The following is a 13,366-nucleotide window of genomic DNA, read 5'->3' on the forward strand; positions in this document are numbered from 1 at the left end:
GTTAAGAGCACAAATCCCATTTAAAAGTTGATGAAACTCATGTTCATAAGTCACTTCAGGTGCTTTTGAAAATTCTAGCCTCTGTGGCAACTGGAGAATAAATGAAATTATGATCTCACGAGGGTTAAAGCTAAGAAATTGAGAGCGAAGCACAATTACTTAAAGTAATTTTTTTTGTCTGTTTAACTCCAGTGTCTAAACACTTTGTTGAAAAATGTTCATTAAAGTTCCAGCATTGTTTCCTCTTTGTCTGAGGGGGGAATACTTAGGCAAAACCAGGGAAGACCTGGTTTGATATACCTGGTATTTCCAAGGTGTAAATGGCATTAAAGAAAACAACCTAAAACCCCAGTGCCATGGAGGGAAGGAGGGGGAACTTTCAGGCTTCCTTTGTCCATCATACATATGCCAAAAATTACAAACCTAACTTAAAACACATCCTTATTGATATTTAAATTAAAAGGGATTTTGCAGTATTGGTTCAGAATATTAAGGCACTTTTCTGCTAGATAAAAGGCATTGTACTCAATACTTGCATAATGCTTTGGCCTGGTCTCCACTACAACATGAAACCATTATGCACACTGTTGTCAGCAATTGGGTTGACTGAACTCATACTGAGTGTGCTTGAGTTTCAAGTGTAAATGGGGACAAACCATGTTCAACAACATTTAGATAACTCTGCGTAGTTAGAGTAAACTGAAACAGTTATGGTTAAAACCTGCACAACTAGCTGCCTCTGTCTACACTTGAAGCTTAACCATGCTCAGTACCAGGTTAGCTAAACTAAATTCTTGCAACTGTGTGCATAATGGCTTAATTTTGTATTGCAAGTAAGCCTGTGTGTCCACATGCTCTAGTGCTCCTAATATTACGTGAGCAATGCTAACACATCTGAATGCACTTCTGAGAGCAACATTTTTCAAAGTGTAGGGCCACAGCCTCCCAGGGGCTTGGTAAAGGGTGTGTGAAGGACTGTCTGGTGGAGTGTGTGTAAATTATGATTGAGAGGCCTCTCACAACTCATAGTAAGGGGAGGCATGAGAGAGGTGCAGTATTGGTTTATTTACAAGTAACAGCGCTTATTGAACCAGTTCATCACATATCTGTATGATTCCAGCATGGATGGGGGAAATCACAGATGTGGGTCCTGGTCTTCCCAAATCAATACTGTCAATTCCACCCCTATCCCCTCCATTTTGTGCCCTATTTATTGATAGTCTCATCAAGTAGATCTGGGAATTCCCGAGGTGGTGCTTGTCTGGACTTTCTCATAATTTTTTGTTTACAATTTTTAACAAAGTATTGTCACTCTGCTTCTCAGGAGAGATTTTATTCAGAATTCTCAGGGTGCCCAGTACCTCAGATCAATCCATAATTAAAGCTATGTTTTAGTCACAGGTATTTTTACTAAAAGTCAAGACAGGTCACGTGCAGTAAACAAAAATTCATGGCCCATGACCTGTCCATGACTTGTACTGTAAACTACTGACTAAATCTTGGGGGGAGGGTCTGGGGGTGTCATGGGAGTTTGGGGTGGGGGTGGCCTGGGGGTGCTGCAGGTGCTCTCAGGGGAGCAGCCCAGGATCTCTACTGGTGCTGGGGGGAGGAGGGTTGGCGGGGTTGGCAGGCTTCTTCCCTGGTTCCATTCAACTCGCTGGAAGCAGCACATGTCACTCCCTCAGCTCCTAGGTGGAGGCGCAGCCATGCAGCTCTGTGTGCTGCCTCCACAGCTCCCATTGGCCGGGAACCACGGCCAATAGGAGCTGCAGGGCATTGCCTGTTGGCGGAGGCATTGCTTGGAGCTGTCTGGCTGCAGTGCCCCCTAGGAGCTGAGGGCGGGACATGTTACAGCTTCTGGGGAGCTCCTGAGGTAAGCACTGCCCAAAGCCCTCACCCCTTCCTGTGCCCCAACCCCCAGTCCTGAGGGCACACCCAAACTCCTGCTGCTGCTGCTGGGGGAAGGGGCTGCGGTGGCCCGAGACTACCCCCGTAATGGTCAGTGCGGCTGGTCCCAGGGGTTTCTTGAGCTGCTCGGGCCAGCTGAACTGGCTGCTGTAGAAGTCACGGAATCTGTAACTTCCATGACAATCTCGCAGCCTTATCTGTAATATAAACAATTAAGGGGTAACTGATGTCATTAAATGGGTAATATATTGCATCGTTATCAGTTGAATGGTGTAAACTTCAGGCATAGTCACTTATTTAATAAACATTTATCATGATAGGAAATAAAACTGTCCTTATGCAGCCTGCCATTTGAGGATCTTAAAGTATTTTTTACACATTCATGAATTTAGACTCCACAAGTGAAAGGTTGATGCCGTTGATATCAATGGTAAAACTCCCATTCATTTCAGTAGGACTAAGATTTCATCCTATGCTCTTGTAACATATGCCCCTATTTTTACAGATGAGGAAGTCTGAGGCATTGATATTAAGTTGTCCAAGGTCGTACCATAGGTCTGTTGCAGAGCTGGGAATAGAAAGCAGATCTTCTGATGCCTAGTCGAAGGCCTTAACAAGACCATCCTTCCTATTTTAGAACTCCTTTTTTAGTAACCATTTTATTTCTGAACTACTAAACATTTTCTCGTATTCAGAAATATTCTGTTTTTGATTTAACATTGCAAATACTTCCCGTTCTGATTGAGCAATGAGCCTGGATAGTTGGGTTCTACTCCTATTACTGTTAGCCAAGAGAGGCATCCCTCTTAAAGACCAAGCTACCAAAACTTGTCCCAAGGTTTTGGTCTGATTTGCTTGAATCTGTTACTGGAAGGACTTTTTAGGCTCTGTCTCAAATTCTCTGGTGATCAGGACTCCAGTCCCACATTCCTGTTTCATGGCACAGTTTCCAGGAGATGCGCTCTGAAACCAGTCCCCACCAAGATCTGAAACTGCCATTAGTAAGGAGTTGGCTTGCTTCTTCAGTACCACCACAACTGTGGTATTCAATCTTCAAGGTAGGTCACCTGGAGACCTACGGTAACTCTCTAGGGACAAGTGACTTTGCTTGGTATAGAGTAATTATCTTGAGAACTTCAAACCAACAAGAGAACTAATGGAAACTCCATTTAAGTCTTCAAATCAAGACTAGATGTTTTTCTAGGAGACATGCTTCAGTTAAACACAAGTAATGGGCCGAGTGAAGAGATAACTGGATGACATTCTGTGCTATACAGGTGGACAGACACGATGATCTAATAGTCCCATCTAGCCTTAATCTGAATCTAAGGAGTTAAAAGTTCCAAGAAGTCTGTGCTGAGATCATGGGTCTGGTCAGTCAAAATCCTTGGTAGCTGTACCCCAGCTTGGAGTACTACCATCTGCAACAGCATTAGTACAGTTCTTCACCAGGAATCATAGTCACCAAGGAGATGGCTTCCTCTAAGACTGAGTGAGTGCTTTTCACTGTTGCTGAGCAGAGAAACAGCTTTTGTCTTCCCTCATTCTCTCTCTCTCTCTCTCTCCTCAACCATGTGCAGCAGTTATTTGGTTCCAGAGAATGCCAGTCAAACTGCTACTAGGAATGAAGGTTAGAGGTTCATACTGGGATCCATTGGTTCCAGGATTCCCATGTTTATCCTGTCTCAGCAGCTTTCTTGTTGCCTTCCATTTCCTGGGCTCCCTTAGGTTTTGTCTCATTTTATTCTTAGGGGTATCTTAAGTACAGACTTCAGGACTGTACTTAAGATGACTCGGGTGAATACAACAATTGAGGCTCTTCCTTTTGAGGGACCAGAGTTGAGCTCCAATGTGGATGACTTTTTCTCTTTCCATGCCCTAAAGGACTCAAGCAGCTTGAGATCTTTGACCATTACCAAGAAGTTGTAAAAGGGTCATGTGACTTCTGGTGGAGTCTTTCTGGGACTTTCTATGGACTACCCACCCCCCGGTACTGCTAGGGGAAACTTCCTGCACTGGTGCACGTGGAATATACATGAACAACACATCTCGAAGATCCCCAGTTATGGAAAAGGTAACTGTCTTTTCTCTGATCTGAAAGTTGAGAAGTGGCATGACTGTCAGGTCCATCCCCCTTGGAGAATCACAAAGAACAGCAGCGATGCCAGAAAAAGAAGTGTGAAGTAGGTGGACTTACAGTTAATATCTAGCCAGAAATGTGGGCAACAATTGGCAACTCTGAAAAGTTTGGAGAAGGGTAAAACAAAAGAGGATAATATACAAGTTAAAGAGCTGGAGTGGAAGAAGACTTAGCAGTCCTGCGGCTGGCTCAGAGTGCCACAGATTACTGCTAATTTAACTCTGGTGCTAGAAACCCGTTTGAGCAAGCTTGAAGAAAAATTAAATGACAGCTGGACAATGAATAGTCAGATGAACTAGTAGTATCCATTACAGAGATGGACTCTAGAATTAACACAGTAAGGATGACATGGAGGGTCAGGAGGAGAGATGTATGACCCTAGTGTCTCCTATCAAAACATTGACTGAAAAGGTGGAAGATTTGGAAAATGGGGGACCTAGAAAAAATACTAGGATTCTAGGGCTGCTAGCAGGGACCAAAGGCAAATAACCGGTAAATATTTTGAAACTTGGAGTCTGAAAATCTTGAATCAGTTGGTCAGATCAGATAAAATTAAGATTGAAAGAGTACACTGGATTGAGGAATCACTGCACAACAGAAATGTGACTAGACCACATCCTGTCATAGTACGGCTACAGAACTTTAGAGGTCAAGTTTTGGTTCTCAACACAGCTGGGAAGTTGAAAGAAAAAATGGAGGGCAACCGAGTCAACGCCTATCAAGACCCTTTTATCAGTGCACAGAGGAAGAGTGTTTGAGTTTACACAAGTCTGCACACAGCTCTATAGGAAAAAGCTTCAGTCTGCATTGTCTGACCCACCTGGTGTATTTTCAGGCTGCTTCAGGGGGAGAAAGAGGATTGTAATCTCCCACTCTTTTTATGCTAGAAGCATAAAAGCTCCTGAACTCAGTCCTGGAACCAAATTCAGGAGACCAAGAACTGGGAATTATCTAAACTAATTAGATTAACATTAAATAGAGCTTAATCAGGGGCCCTGTAAGTATCAGAAAAGTGGAATTGGGACAACTTTTGACTATAACAAAACAAAATGGTTATGCATGTTCAGGAAAATACTGCCTCAGTGGCAGAAATCTTTAGAATGATTTTATATTGTGTATTAGGAATATTAAGTAATTTTCAATAAATCATGGCATGGAAATTAAAGTTAGGAAAATATGTAAGTATTAAGGATATTAGCAAATATCAAGTATAAGAAGGAAATGAAAATAGAATGTTTGAAATACATGGTTTAAGGTTGTTACAGTTGGTAATGATATTGAATGTATATGCAGGGAATCTGATAATAGGAAGGACTTCAGGTTTTTTCCTCCAAAACTGCCAAAGGGCATACTAAGATAAATTTAATTTTGATATCCAAAGTTCTTTTCCATTAAATTCTTAATGTTAGAGTTTGATTAATACATATCTTGGACCAGGCACCCGTCTTCATTAAAATAGTCTAATGCATCAATAAGGGAAAAGAGGAAACTTAGCTATATATTGTTAAAAGACACAAACTTGGTGAATAAAATGGAAAAAACACTAATTATATACATGAGATATCCACGAGAACTAGGTGGGAGGCCTTTAAAGCTATAATTATCTCATAAAGTAGTTGTAGGGGAAAAAAGAAAAGCAAAAATAAGTGGACATAGAGGAACAAATTTACAGTTTGCAGAAGCCTTATTATTTGACTGATGATACAAAGTTAAAACCAAGAGATTAAAAACAGAGAGCATTAGAAGCACTTGTAATGGGAAAAAAAAACCCAAACAGCTCTCATTTGCAAGACAAAGGCTTTATGAATGGAGGAACAAGTCTCGCAGATTATGAGCCAGACTTATTTCTAGCCGGAGACTCAGAGCAGCTATGCAGTACCTTGAGGACAGAATGGAATACACCAAAAAGCAAGCAAAGGGATTTACAAATTACTAGTGAAATATTCGTATGTGAGAGAGAGACTAGCAAATATGTATAAATGGAAGAATTGGGAACTAGTATATTGCAGTATATTAACATGCCCAGACTGACACCTAATGAAAGTCATACTAGTTAGCCCAATAACACAAGAAGAAATAGAAATGGTGTAGTCATCACTAAAATTGGGGGAAAAGTCCTGTTCCAGATGGATATGCTTCTGAAGTCTCTTAAGTTTTAAAACACAGGTAATGCCCTTGTTAGCAAATGTATATAAATTTTCTTGGGAAACTGAGTGCTTACCAAATACCTTCTGTCAAGCAGAGAGATTTTTGATGCCTAAACCAAATAAACACAACAGATCCAGGATTTCATAGGCCCAGCTCATTAATAAATATAGATAGTAAGATTGGTTTTTTTTTTACTACCATAGTGTCCTCCAGATTAGAGAGGACAATGCCTAAATTAATGGACCGAAGTCCAACTGGATTTATAAAAGGAGGAAGCCCCTGAAATAATATAAGAGAACTCCTACATGTGCTGCAGCATTCCACAAGCACTAATAAAGAGGCCTGCGTTCTTATGATGAATGCAGAAAAGGCTTTTGACTCGGTAGAATGTCCTTTTTTATTTAGAATGTTAGAGATGTATAGGTTTGGGGTATCTTTCGAAGTGGATTTAAAATCTACAGAAATCCTTTGACCTGTATTTGGTGAAATGTCACAAAGACCGAGCCTGTACCTTCATACAAAGAAACAACACAGGTGTCACTTATTTGATTTGATTATTGAACCTTTAGCACAAAAGAACTAAGACCCTGAATTCAGGGAACTAAGTATATTGGGATTAGAAAGTTTAATTGTACACTAATGATCTTTTTCTTTTGATAAAAGATATAAATAAAAGCTGGCCTGTATTACAGGAAATAATTGAAACTTATGGTAAAGAAATATAGACTAAATTACTCTAAATTAGAGATACTATGCCTGGGCTCCAAAAGATGCTTAATATCCTCTGAAAGTAGTTGATGATAAAATTAGATATTTAGGCATTAATATATCTGAAGTGGGGGAGCTGTTTAAATATTGAGCCGTTAGTGAAAAATATTTACAATGATGTGAGATGGTTAACATACCTATGTTTTGACTTTGGTAGGTAGAATTCATGTACTTCAAAATGAATGTCTTCTCCAGGGGCTATTTCTATGGTTCTCTTTATACCCCCTGAAAATTTCTTAAAGAAATTTAATGTTAGGATTCCTGTGGTCCATTTGGAACACAAGAATCAAAAGGGAATGGCTGAATCTCCAGTTGAAACGGGAGGTTAGGTGCTACCAAACTTCAGATACTCTAGGTAGATAAAATTAGATCAGTACTGGAATGGATCTCTAACAGAGACTTCCTCATGCATACAGATAGAACATAAACTGACTAACTCATATCATTGTATAATTGTGTACCAAACTTGTATCCCAAAATTCTAGTGTCCATGAAACATCACCTACTACTAAAAAGTTTAGTGCTTTCAAACCCAACAAATGGATGGCTTTCTTTAGGGATGGGCAACCCTTAAACAGATATATCTGATATATTTAAAAAGAAAAGAATGCACAATTTGAGTTTGTACAGATAGTTTACTTTATTAAAAATCACTTTCAGGGAAGAAAGGAACCAACAAAGCAATTTGTATTAGAAAATGTTATGACGTCTCAAAGTTTCAGCACTCAAGATTGTCTAGAATGTATAATCTCATGACTGTTTTTAAAGACGAAATTACACAAAGCTATTAAGTTATGAAGTGCACACTGTAAATGTGAAATAACAGCAAAAGAATGGAATGAAATAATGTAGATGGTGAATATTGGCTCTAAGACTAACCAAATAGTACAAATTCAGTACTATTCAGTTTATAGCAGGGATCATCACTACGCGTACCACAGGACAAATCCAGACTGCCAGACACTTTTGAATGGACCCCAAAATCTTTCTATTTATTTACTACCATTATTTTTATTTTTCTCTAGTCTGGACTTTGACTATACATTGACAAAGAAATGTGGACCTTGACAAAAAATAGACTACCCCTGGTTTACAGAATGTTGGTTTTTCCATCTCAGTATTATTTATTTTATTATATAGCCACAGATGTCTGTCTGAAATGTAAAACAGTTAGGCCCTCTTTCATATATATGATGTGGTACTGCTGGATGGTGAAACACTTTTGGAAAACCATCATGAAATAAAAAAACCAAAAAAATCAGTGCTAAACTTGAACTGGATTTACAAGATGTGTTGGGAGTTAGCCTGTTAAGATTCAAACCAGGAATAAGGAAGCTATCCTATTCGTGCTGCTTCATTTTTTGCTTACAAAAAATAGAGATCTCTTAAATTTGTGGACCCAGGATTCATGCTGTAGATACCTGGAATAAAATATTAATAACTATCTTATACTGAAATTCTTTTTCGTGAGCATAGTGCCAGGTGGATTTCACCAAAAAAGTGGATAAAGGAAATAGTATGCCTTTCCCTGGAAAACATTATAATAGAAATATTGAAATCACTGAGATGCTTTGATATAGACACAGTAATTCTATACTTAAGCAAGAAGGCTATTCAGAGGATGATTGAACTAAATACGCGTCGTCGTCCCCCCACGCACCTTCACTTTCCTTTATTCTCTTCTCCTGAGACTTTCCCCCTTGACCCCAGAAAACATTTTCCTAAAAAAGAAAGTTAATATGAATAGTTAAGTATTACTGACCCAGTGTATTCTTTTTTAAAAAGAAAATGTTAATGATATAATGTATGGTAAATATATAATATGTTGCTTAATATTAACTCGATATTAAGATATGTACCTATACATGTCAAGACAATGTCATTTTAATGTCTTGTTGTAAATGACCCAAAATATCCATACATACAATCTCTTCCCAACTAAAAAACAGCTTTAAAAAGAACAAAATGCCCTGGTATTGGGTTGTTCCTAGGTGTCAACCCACTCAGAAACTTTACCATTGGTATAGAAGCCCTCCCAGAAAGAGTCGAAGCACAGCCACATATTGTGCTTAGAAGCATGGTTGATTATGCTGCTTGGTAACTTCAGATCTAGCAACTATTTGGGGATCTGTACCCTCTTTGGCAACCACCTTTTGTACTTCCTTGTGGTACAAAGTGAAATTACTTTCGGCAAACTGGTCCTGGAAAGAGTGGATCAAGGATGCACCCTCTAATTCTGCTCTTGCATTCCTATCGTTTTTCCCCTCACAAGACAGTACTAAGCAAATTGCATCCTTCCTCTAGATGGCGTAATAGAGATGGTCCCTAATATGTTAATGGCAGGGGTGTTCATTGTTGTTAGTTCCTATTACCAAGAGAGGGAAGGGGTTTCATCCCACTGTGGACTTCAGATGACTCAACAAATTTGTCATGCCTCAGAAATTCTGCTTGGTGACAAACCCCTTCATAATCCAGTGCCTTCTACAGGAGTGTTTCTCAACCTTTCAAGACTGCTGAACCCCTTTCAGGAGTCTAAAGTGAGGTGTAACTTGTGGGTACACAAGACAAATCAAACTGTTTGCTTACAACATCAGACATAAAAATACAGAGAAGTGTCACGACACATTATTACTGAAAAATTGCTTGCTTTCTCATTTTTACCATATAGAATAAAATCAATTGGAATATAAATATTGTACTTAAATTTCAGCGTATAGTATATAGAGAAATATAAACAAGTCGTATGAAATTTTAGTTTGTACTGACTTCGTTGTTGCTTTTTATGTAGCCTGTTGTAAAACTAGGCGAATATCTAGGTGAGTTAATGTACCCCTTGGAAGACCTCTCTGTACCCCCAGGGGTACAATGCTCTCCTGGTTGAGAACCACTGATCTACAGGATTAGTTTCTGGCTCCCAACTAGGACACATTTAGACTTACTTTCCATGAGCTTCCTGGATTACTATCCTCCGTTCACTCTAGGTGATCAACAGTATCAGCTGCCCATAGTCTTCAGTGTCTGGCAGTGGTGGTAACTATTTTGAGACTGGACTCTTGCACTCACCTTGATTGATATGGGATAAGTCACTTCAGGGCTTGGAGAACCCTTTCAGACCAAGAATTAGTTTAAAAAAGTCTATCTTGATGCCTGCTGAGACACTAGAGTTGATGGGGCAGTCCTGCAATATAAATCAGTGAAAGCTTATTTTCTGCAGAACCAGTGCTAACGGTGGTTAGATGAGATGGGCTTGTGAGCTTATGTAGGTTCAGGTTTCAGAGTAGCAGTTGTGTTAGTCTGTATTCGCAAAAAGAAAAGGAGTACTTGTGGCACCTTAGAGACTAACCAATTTATATGAGCATAAGCTTTCGTGAGCTACAGCTCACTTCAAGCCACAAGTACTCCTTTTCTTTTTATGTAGGTTCAGTTACATCCTCAGTAAGGATGGTTAAGGGCTGTGTACTGACCTTGTTGGGATGACATCAACTATCATCTGTGGAACAGTGGCATCACTTTATTATGCTGATGGACAAAACTTTGCCAAGGCTGGAAAGGTATCCCATTCTAGATGTTGCTGCCTACAGTACTACACCTCTACCCTGATATAATGCAGTCAGATATAATATGAATTCGGATATAACGTAGTAAAGCAGTGCTCCGGGGAGTGGCGCTGCTTTACCTTGTTATATCTGAATTCATGTTACGGCAAGCGGTTCCTCTGAGCCTCCCCCCAATACTTGCTGTGGTCTCTGCCCCAGCTTACCGCCACTCTGCCTCCCACCCCCGCCTCCTCCCACGAGCACGCCGCAGCTCCGCTTCTCTTCCTTCCCAGGCTTGCCGCACCAAATTGGCATAGCAAGCCTGGGAGGGTGGAGGAGCGGAGCTGCAGCGTGCTCGTGGGAGGAGGAGGAGTGGAGGTGAGCTGGGGTCAGGGGGCCGCAGCTAGTAAGGGGGGGTATGCAGAGGGTGAGACTTCGTTATATCGGGGTAGGGAGAGGAACCGCTCCCTGCCCCAGCTCACCTCCGCTCCACCACCTCCATTGAGTGTGCCACCGCGGCTCTGCTTCTCCCCACCCCCCGGACCTTCCAGGCTTCCTGTGCCAAACAGCTGATTGGTGTGCCAAGCCTGGAAGGGAGCAAGGGAGAAGCGGAGCGGTTCCTCTCCCTACCCCGATATAACGCGGTCTCACCTATAAGATGGTAAGATTTTTTGACTCCCGAGGACCCTCTTATATCTGGGTAGAGGTGTACTCATGGATGCCTCCACTTGGGGAGATGGGGAGATCACCTGGACCATATATTAACTTAGGTGCTCTGGACTCAAGGGGAGTCCAGCCTTACTGCTTTGCAGGAGCAAAGAGCAATTAGCTTGACATGTGAAACATGCCTACCTCAATCTACGCATTCTTCTCTCAGAATGCTCACACATACTACCCTCTACCTTGTGTGTCATCTCTCATTATGGTTGGTTGAGTTCTTCTAGAGTCATAGATTCTAAGGCCAGAAGGGATCATTATGATCATCTAGTCTGACCTCCTGTATAGCACAGGCCATAGGAATTATTTTGGGAAATTTTCCAGAGCATATGTTTTACAAAAACATCCAATCTTGATTTAAAAATTCAGTGATGGAGAAGCCACCACAACCCTTGAAAACCACTGGAAAAATTTACCATCATTAAAAATTTACGCCTTATTTCCAGTCTGAATTTGTCTAGCTTCAACTTACAGCCATTTGATTTGTTTTACCTTTCTCTCTAGACTGAAGAGCCCATTATTAAATATTTGTTCCCCATGTAGGTAATTATAGACTGTAATCAAGTCATCCATTAACCATCTCTTTAAGCTAAATAGATTGAGCTATGAGTCTGTAGCTATAAGGCCAGGGAAACATTCAGGTCAGTGTCTTCAACTGAAAGTGCAGTGCTCAGCATAAGTGATCCCTGAAGGAAATCGTCTTTGGATTTCTAGAGGGGAAGAAATTGTTGGGTAGATCTGTGTGCCACAATTGGAACAAGAAATAATACCAGCTTTTCTCTGAGGGAAGGCAAAAAAAAATCATGGCTGACAGTTGTCCATCTTGTGAACTGGTCTCAAATCTCCTTATGCATTTCTTCCAATCCCTTTCCTACCCAGACAGATAAGTGTAGGCAGGAGAGGAACACTGTTAAGCAGCCCCAGCCTGAGCAAAGCACTTTGGTGATCAGACCAAGGATTTTTTACTGGATCTATAAGTTCCACTGTCTGGTATTCCAGATCTGATGTCACAGAGCTGAGGCTGGATTCTCCATCCTATGTCTCTGTATTTGACAGCTTGAACATGGACAATCAAAACAGAAGATTCTCCGTTGAAAGCAGAAAATCTTCTGCTATGAAGCAGTTTTCTGTACAGCCATGATAAAACAGAAGTGATCTTTAAATCTATCCTTTTCATTATAATTTGTCTTCTGTATTTCAAGCAGAGAAGTCTTTCCTCTGCTCAGTGAGTTCAACTTGCCATAGTCTTTCAACTACCTAGTGCTAAATTTTCTCACCTTCTGTTATTAAAATGATTACTCCATATGCTTTGCCTTTGAGTCACCTTCATCTTAAGTTATCAATATGGTGCTCACACCTCTCATCAGATTACTTTCTTCATGTCCATTGCATCAACCTACAGAGGTAGAGATACAGAGGCTACTGGCTGACCATTTTACATTGTGCTGGTGCTACACCCTTACTCCCAAATTCCTATCCTAAGTGATTTCTGGCTTCCAGTGAATCCAGTCAGCCTGCCTGTGTTTTGTCCTAAGCGCCGCTTACATCCCTTGTTGAATATGGGTTCTACACATAAAATGTCAAAAAGGGTGGGAAATCTTACCCAACCTGGTGGTCCAACCCAAATTAATATTGCAAGTGTAGTTTTGGCTGTCTGCCCGCCACAGTTACAAATATTTAATTCTAATTGCTTTACAATTTAGAAGAGATGTACTTGGTTTTGAGAATAAATACTGTGCATTATCTGCAAGTCATAGACTTTAAATAAAAGTTAGATGAGCAGAATAGCATTTCCATAAAGTTAGGTGACTAAAGGAGAAATTTTCATTTTGCAAAGCCATATCATAGGTATATAATCAATGGCATTTGCATATTTTAAAATATGCAAATTAAATGACTGCAGGGGACCTGCATGTGACCTGGGTTATATTACCTTGAGTTCCTTGTTGTCAAACATACTTTTTTGTACAGTCATGCTTCATAAGCATGCAATATCTGAGCAGCAATAACCATTTTTTCATTTTATGAAAAATTTTTGAGTTTACTAATGCTTTACACACAATCCATATACATTTACTCAAGGTCCGGGAGAAATTAGTATCTTGTTCTAGGGATGTAACATTTTTCTTGAATAGTCAGTGTCAAATGT

General features: G+C 40.3%; 1 protein-coding gene across 1 annotated transcript in view; it reads left to right on the forward strand.

The window, feature by feature from the left end:
* PTEN (phosphatase and tensin homolog) overlaps positions 1–13,366 on the forward strand; it is a 90,293-nt gene that overhangs the window by 26,454 nt on the left and 50,473 nt on the right. The gene's annotated exons all lie outside the window — the stretch shown is intronic.

The sequence above is a fragment of the Natator depressus genome, chromosome 7, assembly GCF_965152275.1.
Source record: "Natator depressus isolate rNatDep1 chromosome 7, rNatDep2.hap1, whole genome shotgun sequence".
Lineage (NCBI taxonomy): Eukaryota > Metazoa > Chordata > Testudines > Cheloniidae > Natator > Natator depressus.